This window comes from Haliotis rubra, unplaced genomic scaffold (genome assembly GCF_003918875.1).
Source record: "Haliotis rubra isolate DU_JTF1 unplaced genomic scaffold, ASM391887v1 Scf94, whole genome shotgun sequence".
Lineage (NCBI taxonomy): Eukaryota > Metazoa > Mollusca > Gastropoda > Lepetellida > Haliotidae > Haliotis > Haliotis rubra.
Window position 1 is genome coordinate 495426 of NW_025767679.1, and position 16167 is coordinate 511592.

Consider the following 16167-nt stretch of genomic DNA (forward strand, 5'->3'; position numbering starts at 1 on the left):
TTTGTCCCTAGCTATTTGACCGTGCCCAGCCATCCTCCATTTTGATTAGATTTGTGAGTACCGCTTGTCTTCCACCTGGAAGTATGTTCACTCACAGCTAATTAGACTTTCTCAGAAATGCTTGTGCAGCAACCTATAGTGCCATGCCTTCGTTTAGAGTTGGAATAAGCCTGAGAGCATCAATGTTTAATGGCATTCCATGGTCATCCTTCAATTACAACACACTACTCTCGTCACGATTTACTGTCCATTTTTCTGCCATTCCGATGTCTCAGATCTCGCCGCTACAGCTAATTTAAAACGTAATGATACTCTTTAAGACCAAATTTGATCCTATTAGTATGGTCTTATTTTCTGCTTTATATAAAATATATACAATTCGGTGAAAATTAATTTAGTGTGAATTTCCATTTTAAAATGGGAAGATTATGTAGGTGTAGTGAAATAAAGAGATGTAGGATTGGGTTAGATTGAGAGAAATTCAATTTTCGACTGTTCATTTCAACAGTTTGGTTCACCTTCACTTCGGTTCTAATTTTGAAGCAACAATGTCATGTTTTCGTGGGCATTTTTGTGCCTTGGATAATGGACAGCGTACTTAGCATGTGTCACTGCTGAATGTATCCCCATGCGAATTTGGTTTAACGCTTCTTTAACCAGTATGTGAACTATATCACGTCATGTAAACTTGAGGAAGGCAAGAAGTGTCCGAGATCTCAAGGCAATTCCCAGTTTGGTAAAACCCAAGAACACGGATATGGCACTATTAAACCATAACCAACGCCAATCTTGAATCAAACGCTCGATCATCGAATTTTGCAACGCCTAAGGGACGCAACCTAGCTTTAAACAAAAGCATCACCCGAGAAACCCCTACCAACAGTAAGTTACAACAGTAAGTGACACTGAAAAGTGTGCTGAGAAAAAAACAGCACATTTGAAATAAATAATGTAGAATATACCGTCACTCTTCATTTTAAAGTAAGTGAGTCAGCAACAGTGCACTCCTGTCGCTACTGGGACTTGTCACAACTTTGATCAAATATCAGGTTCAGTTTAACCCCTGGAAACGTAATCTGGCGTCTGAGAGTCGCCTCTCTGCCAATATCATATCTTGTTTCGTGTGAAAATCCGAAGACTAATAGATTAGTTGATAATGACACGCAGAACTTTCACACAAAATTATGATGGTAACATTGTTCACATAATACGTATTCTGCTGGGCAGAGTTAGTGCATAGCGCGATTAAATGAACGCAATCTTGGTTCTGGTTGTACATTTCGTTTTGAAAATATCCTTCCTTGACCTGTTCCATTTTGATCATTTTGTGATTAATAAACGATCATTTGTTTTACTTCCACCCAAAGGCACAATATCTTCAAAGATTATGTATAAATTACATATTTTCATATTTACTTTCTTAAAATAGGAATTTGTATCTGTGAAATGTAACTATAAAATTACCATAGTCAACACAGACCTATGTTACAGTATAAGACGCATAAGTGCTCATCCTGATCCTGCATCAAGAACCAAAACGGTGTCATGAACAAAAATCTTGTCTCAACATCACTGGTCAACCAATTACTCCAGTGATACTTGGGGCCATTCCGGTCCCACATATACTGACCCTCTTTCTCAGTCCTGTATCAGCACAGTTAAAGACACAGGTGTAAGACCCATGTGGTCTTCTGTGAACAGCCACAAAGAGTTTGAATAGCTGTGAAGTCAAGGATTTCCCCGGATCAGATCTATCCTTCGGCTTCCTTCAAAGAAACTGATAGGATTTGGTGGACAAATTCCTTTTTATTTCGTTATGTGCGCGTTATTAATGCCACAACAGTAGTTGTGAACACGATACTTGACTGTATCGAATTCCAATGAATAACTGCTCTAAAGACCAACTTCGACGACATGGGGATTTGCTTAAACATTCATTGCAGGGAACATTCATTCACAGTCATGAAAAGACAAGTTGATTGAAGGCATGTTTTGCCTCTGTTTTAATATCGAATGTGATAATTATGTTATGAATTCCGTACCTGTCACACTTTCCATGGTGAGGAAAATTCAAGCATTCACTTTTAACTCCTATTGACATACTGGCAAGGATATGCCGTTCATTATTAAAGCATTTGGTCATTCAATTACGAAAGGATTATATCTGTATGACAGTTCTCAAAGTGGATGCAAATTAAACAATCTCACTGAGCCACGTATTGTCATTGTTTACAAAGGGAGACTGGACCCTGCACTATCTCACTGATCACGTATATTGATTCAGGATTTAAGAGAGATGTAAACCGTTGGGAGATTAGTTTCAACATAATGCATTGATTTATATTGTTTCACGTGATACATCGGAAACCTTTGCTAGAGTGTGCTATAAAGGGATTGTGAACAAACAGCAACCCTGGTTGAAAGGTGATATTACATGATTACATATCAGCATGAACGGCTCAGGCAGATTTATGTGTCACATCTTGGTACTCAACGTCATGCCAAGACGTTTATTGTTCTTTCAGGTGATTCTTTTCCATAGAAAGGAATACTGACAACTTGTGAATGCACAATATCTTTTAGAACGTGGTCAAATGTAACATACGTTATATTTGGGATTACACCTTGTAATTACAAAATGTAATCCATAGTTTTGTGTGCTGCCTATAAGGCGCCTCCCTATGAGAGCATGGTTTCGAATCCCGGATGGGATTCAACCAAACATGAACTAGCATTTGTAATTTACTGAGAAAGTGTAATCCCAAATATAGTGTAGTCTTCTCAGATCCTGTATTTCGCTTTGGAGGGTTGCGAGGAAGTCGTGAAAGAAACCTGTGACCATGGGTTCGAATCCAGGTTCCTCGGTTTACGGTTAAAGGTTTGTCAGCACCATATTCGTACTAGTTTTAGTGGTAAACGTCTCATTCCTACCGTAGTTCCAGCAAGACCTAGCTGTCTGCATCCGTTCTGGCTTGCCACCAAAACCAAGCTGTTTTGTTTCAATTGTCGCGTGTCACACACACGAACATAACTTGCCTTTCCAAATGGACTCCCGACTCAACGTTCATGTTTCCCAAAGGGGCCTCATTTATAGTATCATAGCTATACCTGATTGTCACATATGCCTTACTACATGTTTCTTTTTTGGTTTAACGCAGCACTAAGCTAGTTACAGCTATATTACTTCGATCTGTAAATAACCGAGTCTGTACCAGACAATCTGGTGACTGATACGATGAGCAACGAGCGATACAACTGCGATATGATGACACGCATCAACCAAGTAACCCTGACCACTGGTCCCGTTAGTCGCCTCTTATGGACAACCATAGTTTGGTGAAGACCAAATCTTCTCTGGCCTGCATTTCTACAAGAGTGTACAAGTGTTGGCATAAGTTCCTTGGAATTCAAATATCAAATATGAAATGGAAAAAATATATGAAACTTCAAACCAAACTGAAGGAAATGATGTATAATAGAACTTGAAAGTGTTAACAAAGGACTCTTAGAGTATTTGGTCCCGTGGATGTGCTTAGGAAATTGAGTGAGGAGGAAGGCTTGGCCAGTATTTCATTCGAAGCTTACCTTTAATCAGAACCATGCCTTCCAAAAAGTAACCCTGTATTACTGAAAATGTTTAACATATGCTCCATACCTCCAGTCAGAGCACACATCCGATGAACTAACGTGACGTATAGCATTACAGTAAATGTACCGATCCTTCCATCATTGACTGAGGATGACGTCTTCCTATTCTTGAATTCCATGCATTCTTTGGGGTAATACAAACAGCTATTTGATACTCACTGAAAAAAGAGTTGAACAGAAAAAAAGATTGGGAAGACAAAATCTATTCAACGAAATTGAGCGATTTCCTGGCGACTTACTAGCCTTCTAACTCCAGGATGGAATCTGTGAGAAGATCTGTCTCTGATGCGCGTAGGTTGGTTCTTAACAGGAAGTTATTTGTGGTGGATGCTGTATCTCATGGGCATCTATAATCCTTCCCGTCATCAGGAAACATTTACTCAGGGATCAGTGAGATACGTTCCTCGTTTGATGGAACACGTACGTATTTTCCACTAGTGTTAAATCATTTGTTACAGGGTGGGGTCGATACGGTCTGATCGCGATATAAACCATTGGAAAGATTGTTGACATAGCGAAATATCTTTGCACAACTTCATACAGTCTAAATGTAGTGGCTTTGCGCCGTCAGGAACAGAATGATACACTGAAATAGTGAGTTGGGTTTTAGGCCTTTCGAAGCAATATTGCAGCAATATCACGGCGGAGGACACCAGAATTCGGCTTCACATATGGTACCCATGTTGGTAATCGAACCAGATTCTTCGGCGTGACGAGCGAACGCTTTAACCACTACGCTATCCCACCGCCCACAACCAAAAAAGAACTAGCATCTATACTTTACTGAGAAGGTGTAATCCCAATTAATGAAGTCCTCTAAGATCCTGCATTTCGCTTTGGGGGGTTGTGTCTTTTAGTCGTCATAGAAACCCGTGACCATGGGTTCGAATCCAGGTGCCTCGGTTTACAGTTAAACGTTTGTCAGCACCATATTCGCACAGGCCGTAGAGGTAAACGTCTCATGTCTACATCACTTCCGCAGTTCCACGAAGATCAAACTGTCTACATGCGTTCTGGCTTGCCACCAAGATCAATACTTTTTGTTTCAATTGTCGTGTGTCACACACACGAATAGCAGTTGGCTTTCCAACTGGTCTCCCGACTCAACGTTCATGTAGCATGTTCATGTTTCGAAACTACGCTCTTATGGGGAGGCACGTAATCGCTAGCACACAAAGCTAGAGATCTAACCCACTCAGCCAACGTGGCTGCCACACACAAAATTAAGTCTGACGACTGGCATTCAAGATCATGTAATTTGTATAACACTCTGACAAGTGTAAACTGGCCATGGTCGAAACTATGAGCCTTTAAGAAAATGGTCAAATGTAACAATGTCTTATTCCACTTTCTTTACATACAAGGTGTAATCCCAAATCAGTGTTACATTTGACCACTAGGGTCTTGTGTATTCACAAGTTGTCAGCATTCTTTTCTATGGAAAAGAATCACATAAAAGAACAATAAACGTCTTGGCATGAAGGTGAGCACCAAGAAGTGTTGAACGAATCTGCCTGAGCCGTTCATGCTGATATGCAATCTCGTAATATCACCTTTCAACAAGGGTTGCTGTTTGTTACAATCCCTTTATAGCACACTCTAGCAAAGGTTTCCGATGTATCACGTGAAACAATATAAATCAATGCATTCTGTTGAAACTATTCTCCCAACGGTTTACATCTCTCTTAAATCCTGAATCAATATACGTGATTAGTGTGACAGTGCATGGTCGAGTCTCCCTTTGTAAACAATGATAATACGTGGCTCAGTTAGATTGTTTAATTTGCATCCACTTTGAGAACTCTCATGCAGATAGTATCCTTTCGTAATGGAATGACCGAATGCTTTAATAATGAACGGCATGTCCTTGTCAGTATGTCAATAGGAGTTAAACGTGAATGCTTGAATTTTCCTCACCATGGAAAGTGTGACAGGTACGGAATTCATAACATAATTATCACATTGGATATTAGAACAGAGCCAAAACACGTCTTCAGTCAACTTGTCTTTTCATAACTTTTGAGAGGAAACCTTCATATGCTCCCTTTTGTGAAAGGGTGTACTATTGTTTAATATTGGCTGTATCGAGTTTTCTCTCCTATTTTGACCAAGTACATATACCCTTTAGCAAAGGTGTCTAAAGATATAAATAATGTTCAATACATTTGTTAGAATGAAATTCTAATTTCCGAAAACAATTTGAAACCAGATGCATTTATATAAACGACATTGTAGTTTGGAGGTTTAAAGCACACTATCAGGTATTTCTTCTGTAGTGTTTTCTGTGTTCTATTTATTCTCTTTGACATCAAAGTACGTGCGTGTATTCATGAGTATTAAAACATATTCAGTCCCTTCAAACGTTCGTTTCACAAATCAAAAGACGTTTCATCAAGAAAGAGTCGATCAATAAATATATGAGTGTCAACCATTCTGATGTGATGTTTCTAAGCAACACCCTCTTTTATGACAATATCTTTCCATTGGTAATCCCTTTCAACTTTAAAATATCCTCTATTTATCAAACCGAAATCCACAGAGCAGTACTGCAGTTATGTTATTCTGACAGAAATGTCCGTGAAAAGATTAGTCCTGTCTCAACTTTCAGTAAGGTATGCAGACTTGGGTAAAACATATGTCACGAAGAATGGTCATGATCTTGTTCTGACACTTATATCAAAGAAACTGAAGTATGGCACAGCTTCTACCAGGCTTGAACCATTTACTCATACTGACTTCAAACGCGACATAAGTTTTGTGAATGCCACAATGCATGCATGCTTCAAATATGTGTAATCCGAGATTGTGAGAGGTACATGACAAGTTTCATAGCATGCGTCAATATTGACGGTACAAGATTCTTCACAGGAAATGGGAAGAACTCGTGGCGCCTGCTTATGATGCCTAACAAATTGGTTGTAATCTAAAAAGCTTTCCTATCTGACATGTTCGTTATGTTCCCTGCAATGAATGTTTAAGCAAATCCCCATGTCGTCGAAGTTGGTCTTTAGAGCAGTTATTCATTGGAATTCGATACAGTCAAGTATCGTGTTCACAACTACCGCTGTGGCATTGATAACGCGCACATAACGAAATATAAAGGAATTTGTCCACCAAATCCTATCAATTTCGTTGAAGGAAGCCGAAGGATAGATCTGATCCGGGGAAATCTTTGACTTCACAGCTATTCAAACTCTTTGTGGCTGTTCATAGAAGACCACATGGGTCTTACACCTGTGTCTTAAACTGTGCTGATACAGGACTGAGAAAGAGGGTCAGTATATGTGGCACAGGAATTGCCCCAAGCATCATTGGAGTAATCAGTTGACCAGTGATATTGAGTTACGATGATTTTGCGTGACACCGTCACACATGGTTCTTGACGCAGATCCAAGATGAGTAAGGGTGTTACTTCAACAGAGCTTTGTTTTTACTATGGTAATTTTAGAATTAGATTTCACAGATACAAATTCCTATTTTAAGAAAGTAAATTTGAAAATATGCAATTCATTCTTTGTTTGAAGATATTGTGCATTGGGGTGGAAGTAAAACAAATGATCTTTTGTTAATCTCAAACTGAACAATATGGAACAGGACAAGGAAGATATTTTCAAAACGAAATGAACAACAAGAAACAGTATTGCGTTCATTTAATCGCACTATGCATTAGCTGTGCCCAGCAGAATACGCTTTATGTGAACAATGTTACCATAATAATTTTGTGCGAAAGTTATGCCTGTCATTATCAATCAATCTATTAGTCTTCGGATTTCCACACTAAACAAGGTATGATATGGGCAGAGAGGCCAGATTACGTTTCCAGGGTTAAATCAAGAAAATAAATGTCAAAATATGCAATTTATACATCATGTTTGAAGATAGTGTAACTTGTGATCGAAGTATAACAAATGATCTTCTGTTAATCACAAAATGATCAAAATGGAAGAGGGCAAGGAAGGATATTTTTAAAACGAAACGTACAACAAGAACCCAGATTGCATTCGTTTAATCGCGCTATGCATTAAATCTGTATTATGTGAACAATGTTACCATCATAATTTTGCGTGAACGTTATGCGTGTCATTATCAACCAGTCTGTGTCGTCGTATTTCCTCACTAAACACGGTATGATATGGGCAGAGAAACGACTCTCAGATTACGTTTCCAGGGGTTAAACTCAACCTGGTTTTGACGAGAAGTTGCGATCAGTGCCAGTAGGACATTTAAGCCGAGAAACCGCGACATAGGTGCACTGTTGCTGTTTAAACCAGCGTTCAACTCAAAATGAAGAGTGACGGTATATTCCTTATTATTTATTTCAAACGGGCTGTACTTCAAAGCACACTTTCCAGTGTCACGTACTGTTGTAACTTACTTTTGGTGCACAGAGGGCTCCGATGATGCTTTTGTTTAAGGCTGCGTTAAGTCCCTTGGGCGTTGCAGAATCCGATGATGGAGCGTTGGATTCCAGATTGGCGTTGGTTATGGTTTAACGGTGCCATATCCGTGTTCTTGGGTTTTACCAAAATTAGAAACGTCTGAGATCTCCGACACTTCTAGACCTCCTCAAGAATACATGACGTGACATGCTTCACGTATGTCTCACAAAGGCCTTAAACCAAATTCACACAGGGGTGTTTTCAACACTCACACCTACTGAGTACACTCTCCCTTAATCTAGGCAGATAAAAACATGACACTATTACTCCAGAGTTACAGCCGAAGTGAAATTGAAAAAAATAGTCGTAAAGTGAATTTCTCAAAATCTAACCCAATCCCACGTCTCCTTATTTCACTACACCTACATAATCTCCCCACTTTAAATTTGAAATTCATACTAAATTAACTTTGACGGAATTGTATATATTTTACACACAAAATCGAAACTATTCAAAAAAAAAAAAAGAAATAAGCCCTTACTAATAGGATCAAATTTGCCTTTAAAGAGTATCATTTTGAATATAAATTAGCTGTAGCGGCGGGATCTGAGACAACGGAATGGTAGAAAGACTGACTGTAAAAGTGACCATGGTAGTGTGTTGCAATTGAAGGATGACCATGGAATGCCATTAAACATTGATGCTCTCAGGCTGATTCCAACTCAAAACGAAGGCTTGGAACTATAGGCTGCTGCAGAAGAATTTCTGAGAAAGTCTAATTAGTTGTGAGTGAACATACTTCCAGGTGGAAGACACGCGGTACTCACAAATCTAATCAAAATGGAGGATGGCTTTGCACGGTCAAATAGCTAGGGACAAAGTTGACCAACGACGAGATTAACATGCCCTTGTTTATGAGATTGCTGACCACTGGTCCAGAATATGGTGGTAATGACGGAGAGATAACAGTTGCTGACCGTCTGACCTTCTAAGCCTCTCACAGCCAAATGTAATCTGTAACGTTATTATTTCATAGCAAAACAAACAGTCCGTTTGGAAGCGTTGCTGAGAAATTATTAGGTATCGCTTGCTTGTTACTGAAAACATGTAACGTCATTTTAATTATAAGAATCCGTAAGTAACGATATCTATGAGTCTGACTTTTTAAACTTTGATGTCCTGTAATGTTACGTTATGTTTGATATATACTCCGATACCTCAACAATTCAAACACGATTCGCTTGCTTATACCAAGAGCAGACTTCGTAGAACTGATAATTCCACTATTTACATTGAAACTGCATGCTTTCACTTGAAACTGCTGTACAAATATTAATGTACTAAACTTGAAGGTGTTAATAAGGAGCTCTCTGAGTATTTGGCCCTGTGGATATGCTTAGGAAATTGAGCAGAAAGGCTTGGCCAAGTACCTCATTCGAAGCGTTTGAATTGTACCTTTAATCAGAACCATGCCTTCCAAATAGTAACCCTGTGTTACAGAAAATGTTTAACATATGCTCCATACCTCCAGTCAGAGCACACATCCGATGAACTATCGACGTGACATATAGCATTACAGTAAATGTACCGATCCTTCCATCACTGGCTGAGGATGTAGTCTTCCCATTCTTGAAATCCATTCATTCTTTGGGGTAATACTAACAGATATTTAATGCTCACTGAAAAAAGAGTTGAACAGAAAAGACGATTGGGAAAATAAGACAAAATCCATTCAACGAAATTGAACGATTTCCTGGCGACTTGCTAGCCTTGTAACACCAAGATGGAGTCTGTGAGAAGATCTGTCTCTGATGCGCGTAGGTTGGTTCTTAACAGGAAGTTATTTGTGGTGGATGCTGTATCTCATGGGCATCTATAATCCTTCCCGTCATCAGGGAACATTTACTCAGGGATCAGTGAGATATGTTCCTCGTTTGACGGAACACATACGTATTTTCCACTAGTGTTACATCATTTGTTATAGATTGAGGTCGATACGCTCGGATCGCGATATAAAACCATTGGAAGGATTATTGACATAGTGAAATATCTTTGCACAACTTCATACAGTCTAAATGTAGTGGCTTTGCGCCGTCAGGAACAGACTGATACACTGAAATAGTGAGTGAGTTGGGTTTTAAGCCGTTTTTAGCAATATTGCAGCAATATCACGGCGGGGAACACCAGAAATGGGCTTCACACATTGTATCCATGTGGGGATTCGAACCCGGGACTTCAGCGTGACGAGCGAACGCTTTAACCATTAGGCTACACCACCGCCCCTACACTGAAATAACATCCAGTTACAGTACAACCTGAAATTATTGAGAATTTAAAGATTGAATTTTTTATTTTTTTCACTCATTACTCAAGTATTAAATGTGAATATTAGCAGAACATAACTCCAGATTCAAAGACAGGTGAACAGTTAGTATTTTGTCAAGTAACCATGGGCAGCAATGCAGGCTTCAATGCGGCAGGGCATACTACTGATCAAAGAAGTAAGAAAGTCGTGGTCCATGCTGTCCCAATATCGGACCACCTCTTCTTTCATTTCAGCAATATTTGTCAGATTTTACTTATTGACACTTTCCTTCATAAGTCCCCAAACATTTTCTATTGAATTTAGGTTAGGGCTATAGCTTGGCCAATCTAATAATGTCATATTTTGGGTCCAAAACCAGGCTGAATGCTTTGAACGATGTTTTGGGTCGTTGTCCTGCTGGAAAATCAAAAGACTTCCATAGAACACGTGAGCAGATGGAAGTAAATGTCCCTCGAGAATATCTGTGTACCGCTCACTGTTCATATTCCCTTCAAATACACAGAGGGGCGTTGCCCACTAACACAGATATGCCACCCCACATGTTAAATATACACCCCACACGCGGTTTTTCAGTTTGTTTGGTCCAGAATTTCAGTGTATTAGGAAACAGCCACACAGAATTTTCATCTCAGAAAATCACATTGTCCCAGGTAATTTTCTATGCCGTAAGCACCAGTTCAACCTTCGCTCCTTTTGTTCAGGTTTCATGATCGGTGATGGAATTGCTCGACTTTTCTGCCAACCTATTGCATGCAGCTCAGTTCTAATTGTCTCCTTACAGACAGCCACAGTTCCTCTATCAATCATATCCAGCCTTAAGTTTTCTAAACTCCTTCGTTTGTTTTTTAGAAACAAGAATACCAAGCCGCCTACTGTCACCGACAGTCAATTTTCTGGGCCTACCTGCGCCTCCCTGTTGCTCAATGCCATATCCATTTTCAATATTTTTCAAAACACGATAAACAGTGGACAAAGGGATGCCTGTTCTACTTGAAATCACTTTAGCTGATCTGATGTCCTTGTTATAATACTCTAAAATCAACTTCCCCTTCTTTAAATCATCCATACTGAGGATCACTGAAAATGTCGTCTGATAGCAAGTAAGCAAAGGGGGATAACTCTTCACAAACTAATGAAAAGGGATTAACGGAGTTGTCTCTCTTGAATGAAACCAAGCACTTGCTAGCTGGTCAAGGTTGTTTATACTAGAAATCCAATTAAACATATTCCTAAAATTCTCAATAATTTCTGGTCATACTATAGCTATGTGTATCAAATTGAGTAATTAAATGGAGTCAGCAAATCCACATTAGGCCTCGAAGATTAATTTTTTTACCGAATGTTATGCCACTGTATGTTGAACAACGATACATATTCCTGGGTGATTAATTACAGGTCGCCGTGACATAGCTGAATGTTGTTGAGGGTGGCGTTAAGCAACCTGAAGAATATAAACTGATATTACCAGCTACGGCGCCGGGTCCGGGAACAGAAATAAGCAATGCTTAAAAATTCAATGCAGTTATTCAAATTGAATGTGACTCCAAATGCTTCCAAATTGAAACAACTCTTTGCCTTTTGAAATATTTCTGTTAAGGTCTTCGTACTGACATGAGTGAAGCTCACACTCAGATGCTCCAGTTTTTCACATGCTTTGATGATGATAAAGTCTTCATCACATAGATATCTGCAGTGTTCAACATTTAACAGTTCAAGGTTGGGCAAACTCACAAGAAACCCAAGAGTAGAAACGTTCATCTCTCTTATGTTTAACCATCGTAGTTTGTCAGCTTGAAGAAACCCTGTTATGAAAACATAATAAGTGACGGACACCGGGTCTTCAACTTCCGTAAAAGGTATCTGTAAATACCAAAAGTAATGGGACCGAGAGAGGAGATCATGCAGATGTTTCAATGTCAATTTCGGGCCATAGAATTCTGTATCTTTCCAAATCTTTGGTGAATTCAGGTTAAGTTGATGCAGATATTGGCACGCTCTGCACACATTCAATAGTAGTTCTTTCAAATGTACATAGCTTAGAATGTCAATGATGACTTACTCAGGTAACCTTGTTAACATTTCACTGCATCAGGAACACTGAAAAGATGAAAAATATGTGATATTGAAAAATGTTCTATGTCCAACAAACATAGTAGGAAAACATGACATACTCTTAGAACCAGAGTATTCTATCTCCATGTCAAACTTCAAATAGTGCCTTTACTCCAAAAATATCAACTGTTACATTTCAAATTAATATATTTGAATGTCAAAGGTTAATTATCACTTACTACACACTTTGATCAATTCGAGAAAACAAGAGTTACAATGAAAAAGTGAAGATAAATACTCACCATTTCCATATGACATCCGACGAAAGATCAGGTCCAGGTTGCCCTATCTCCAAGTCATGGACATAGAACAGTATGGAACTCAAAACCTTTTTAATTTGTGATGTTAATTGTCTGAAAAACACTTTCTAAGCTAGATACAGCTACAAAATTATATTTGGAGATAGAATACACCATGAGAAGTACCCAGAAAACCTTAACTCATTTTTTTCAAAAGTGGAGATAGAACACTCTGGTTCTCAGGTGACGAGTACTATTTGAAGAATCCGTGATTTATGGAGCGCTTCTGTCAATTTTGAGCTTTCGTTGTTAACATTTTCTACCTATTTGGATCCGCCTTGTGTCCGCCTCCATTTAGAGAGAGACAGACAGAGGGCATTTCGTTATCACAAATCCCCGTGTGTGTGTGTGTGTGTGTGTGTGTGTGCGTGCGTGCGTGCGTGCGTGCGTGCGTGCGTGCGTGCGTGTGTTTGGTTGGCGAGTGTGACTAAGGCCGGGGGAGACTTCCATTTAAGAGCTAAAATACGGCACAAACTAAGAAACATTAATTTTGTCGGCATTTCACAAAGTGTTTATTAATTAGATTCGTCATATCAGTATTTGTAATAATAATTCTACACTGTGATGATTGGAAGGTTATCAAATGGTTTCGGGTTATTATGTGTTGTATCAAACATCTTCTTTCTTTATTACTTTACTCCTGACAGCATTTATTCTTCTGAAGGGGCGGTGGGGTAGCCTAGTGGTTAAAGCGTTGGCTCGCCATGCCGAAGACCCGGGTTCGAATCCCCACATGGGTACAATGTGTGAAGCCCATTTCTGGTGTCTCCCGCCGTGATCTGGCTGGAATATTGCTAAAAGCGGCGTAAAACCAAACTCAGTCAGTCAGTCAGTATTCTTCTCGAAAAATGTAATTAGTCTGCTGTAGGTTTATCTTTTTTCAGTCTGTTAGGCAGAATATGACAATTGTTTTAACCATACATGTCTCGAAGGCATTGGGACTGCCCATTGACAGTAGTTCCATAGGCCCGAAGTCGATTCTCCACATGGACGCAGTTTGTGAATCCCGTCATAATATACAGCGAAAACCAGAGTCTCTCAAAAAGGCATTTCAATATTTTTGTCGTCATTAGACTCCTGTAATTCGTTTTTGCTATTCTGTGAAGCAGTCCGTTGATTAAAATACATTCTTGGAATAATTTCCATTTGATTTAACTGAAAGCCATCAACGCAACTAACAGGGACTTCACTTGTAATATAAGCAGCTTGAGCATGATCCCCTGTGTAACAATTCATACCTGTCATGCCTGTCCGATGTCCACTTGCAATAACACATAAAATAAACACCAGCGAAGTTTGTTTTTTAAGAACTACCATGACTGCATGCTCAAAAATAATCTTCGGATTTCAACAAATCCATATAATTATATACCAGATGATCATTATCGTATTCATTTCGGAGAAAACTGTAATGTAGGCCTGTGTGGGGAGATGCTTCCAGATGTTGACCATGATCTAGAAGTATGGTCCAGTGACAAATACTTACTTCACATTCAAAAATGGAGGTTGAAATCCTATGGTTTTCGCTTATTTCAAGTTGCGGTCGCCATGAACTGGAATGAGTTACCAGCTCACCTTAGAACAAGCCCAACAGTCACACGTTTTAAAGCAAATCTAAAAACATACTTTTTCTCTATGTTTTCTCTAAGTGACTCGTAAATTCTATCTTGTCTGCGCTATGAGCATGCTGTCGTTGTGGAGTATATAGCGCAATACAAATGGACTAATTATTATCATTGTAAGTAGAAATTGGCTCCTCTCTCAAGAAGCTGCCAGAGAAGCCACCACTGTTTACCGTGACATCTGCATCAGTGTTGACTGGACATTGCATTGAGGACTGACCTTGGGGGTATAATTCCTCACGGTGAACAATGTAACCCCATGTGTTGTCACGACCGTCCTCTACAAATGCCAACTGCTGATCCCCAGCACTAAGTCCCTAACGGAAGTTCGTACTTAAATCTTGTCCGCCGTCTTGATTGAAAAATGGATGCCAATTCATCCACAGCGATTAGACTTGACCTTGTTTCTGGAACAATCTTCGGGCTAAGAGCAAAGGCGACATCGTGGGTTTAAAATGCTGCCAAATAGTTCGATGTTTACAGTAAGCTAGGTTTATAACGAACACACTTGCACGAAATGCCGCATGCTATATATTTAGTCGAAGTGCATATAACCAAAACTAGTGGTCCTTTGAGTTCGTTATAACTGTTGTGGAATGGGTGTGAGTGAGTGAATTTAGTTTCATGCCGCACTCAGCAATATTCCAGCTATATGGCGGCGGTCTGTAAATAATCGAGTCTGGACCAGACAATCCAGTGATCAACAGCATGAGCATCGACCTGCGCAATTGGGAACCGAGGACATGTGTCAACCAAGCTAGCGAACCTGACCACCCATACCAAGACAACCCTATTACGACAAGCATGGGTTACTGAAGGTTCATTCTAACCCGGACCTTCACGGGTTGTGTACTGCCTGTACTCTAAGTGAAGCCTGTTTGTTGCCGAACAATGAGTGCGTGAGTTCGATTTCACGTCGCTTTGAGCAATATTGCAGTAATATCACGGCGAGGTACTCCTGAAAACGACTTCTAAAGGAATTCCGGTGTAGGGAATCGAATCCGGGCCTTCGATGTGACGACGGTACGTTTTAACCACTAGGTTACCTCGCGGACTAATAATGTTACTATCTGCTAGTTTCGGTTCGTTCAACACTAACACTATTCCGTCAGCAAATCCTTTTGCTCGTCATTGAAGTATTAGTGATCGACAGCATGAGCAACGAGCCATATTGATGAGTACATTTGGACCGCTAGATCAACAACAGCATTGATACTAGAGCACCAGTGTGTGTGTGTGTGTGCGCGTGTGTGTGTGTGCGCGCGTGTGTGCGTGCGTGCGTGTGTGTGCGCGCGCGTGTGTGTGTATTCTGCTCCGGGATGAAGCTTGCCTAAGGCAATGTGATAGATGACCTATCAACGAATAACTCACACACATGATGATCACCAAGCGGCCTTGAATGCTGTAACCTTGATCGAGCAAGAGTCGCATGAGGCTGTGTGAATTCTGGGTACAAAAAGCTCTCAAACTTCTTGGACAGACAGCCTTGCAGAAATTCTGCTTCATATGCTTAAATATTGGGGATTATGATTAATCTCTGAGATGTTTGGTCACATCTGGTGGGTCTAGTAATATCTATCTCTCTTTGTGTGGTATTTGTGGGATCTAGTGCAAAAGAGGAATAGACCTATCTTCGGGTTTTAGAGTCAGGGCAAAACCATACTGAGATTATTTGGTTGCTGAATCTGTACATGTATATTCACTCTATAATTAAATCGCATCCCCATCCTAAATATATAAATGAAACTGGGTGAGTCAAGGGTTCTATCTCGGTTGACACA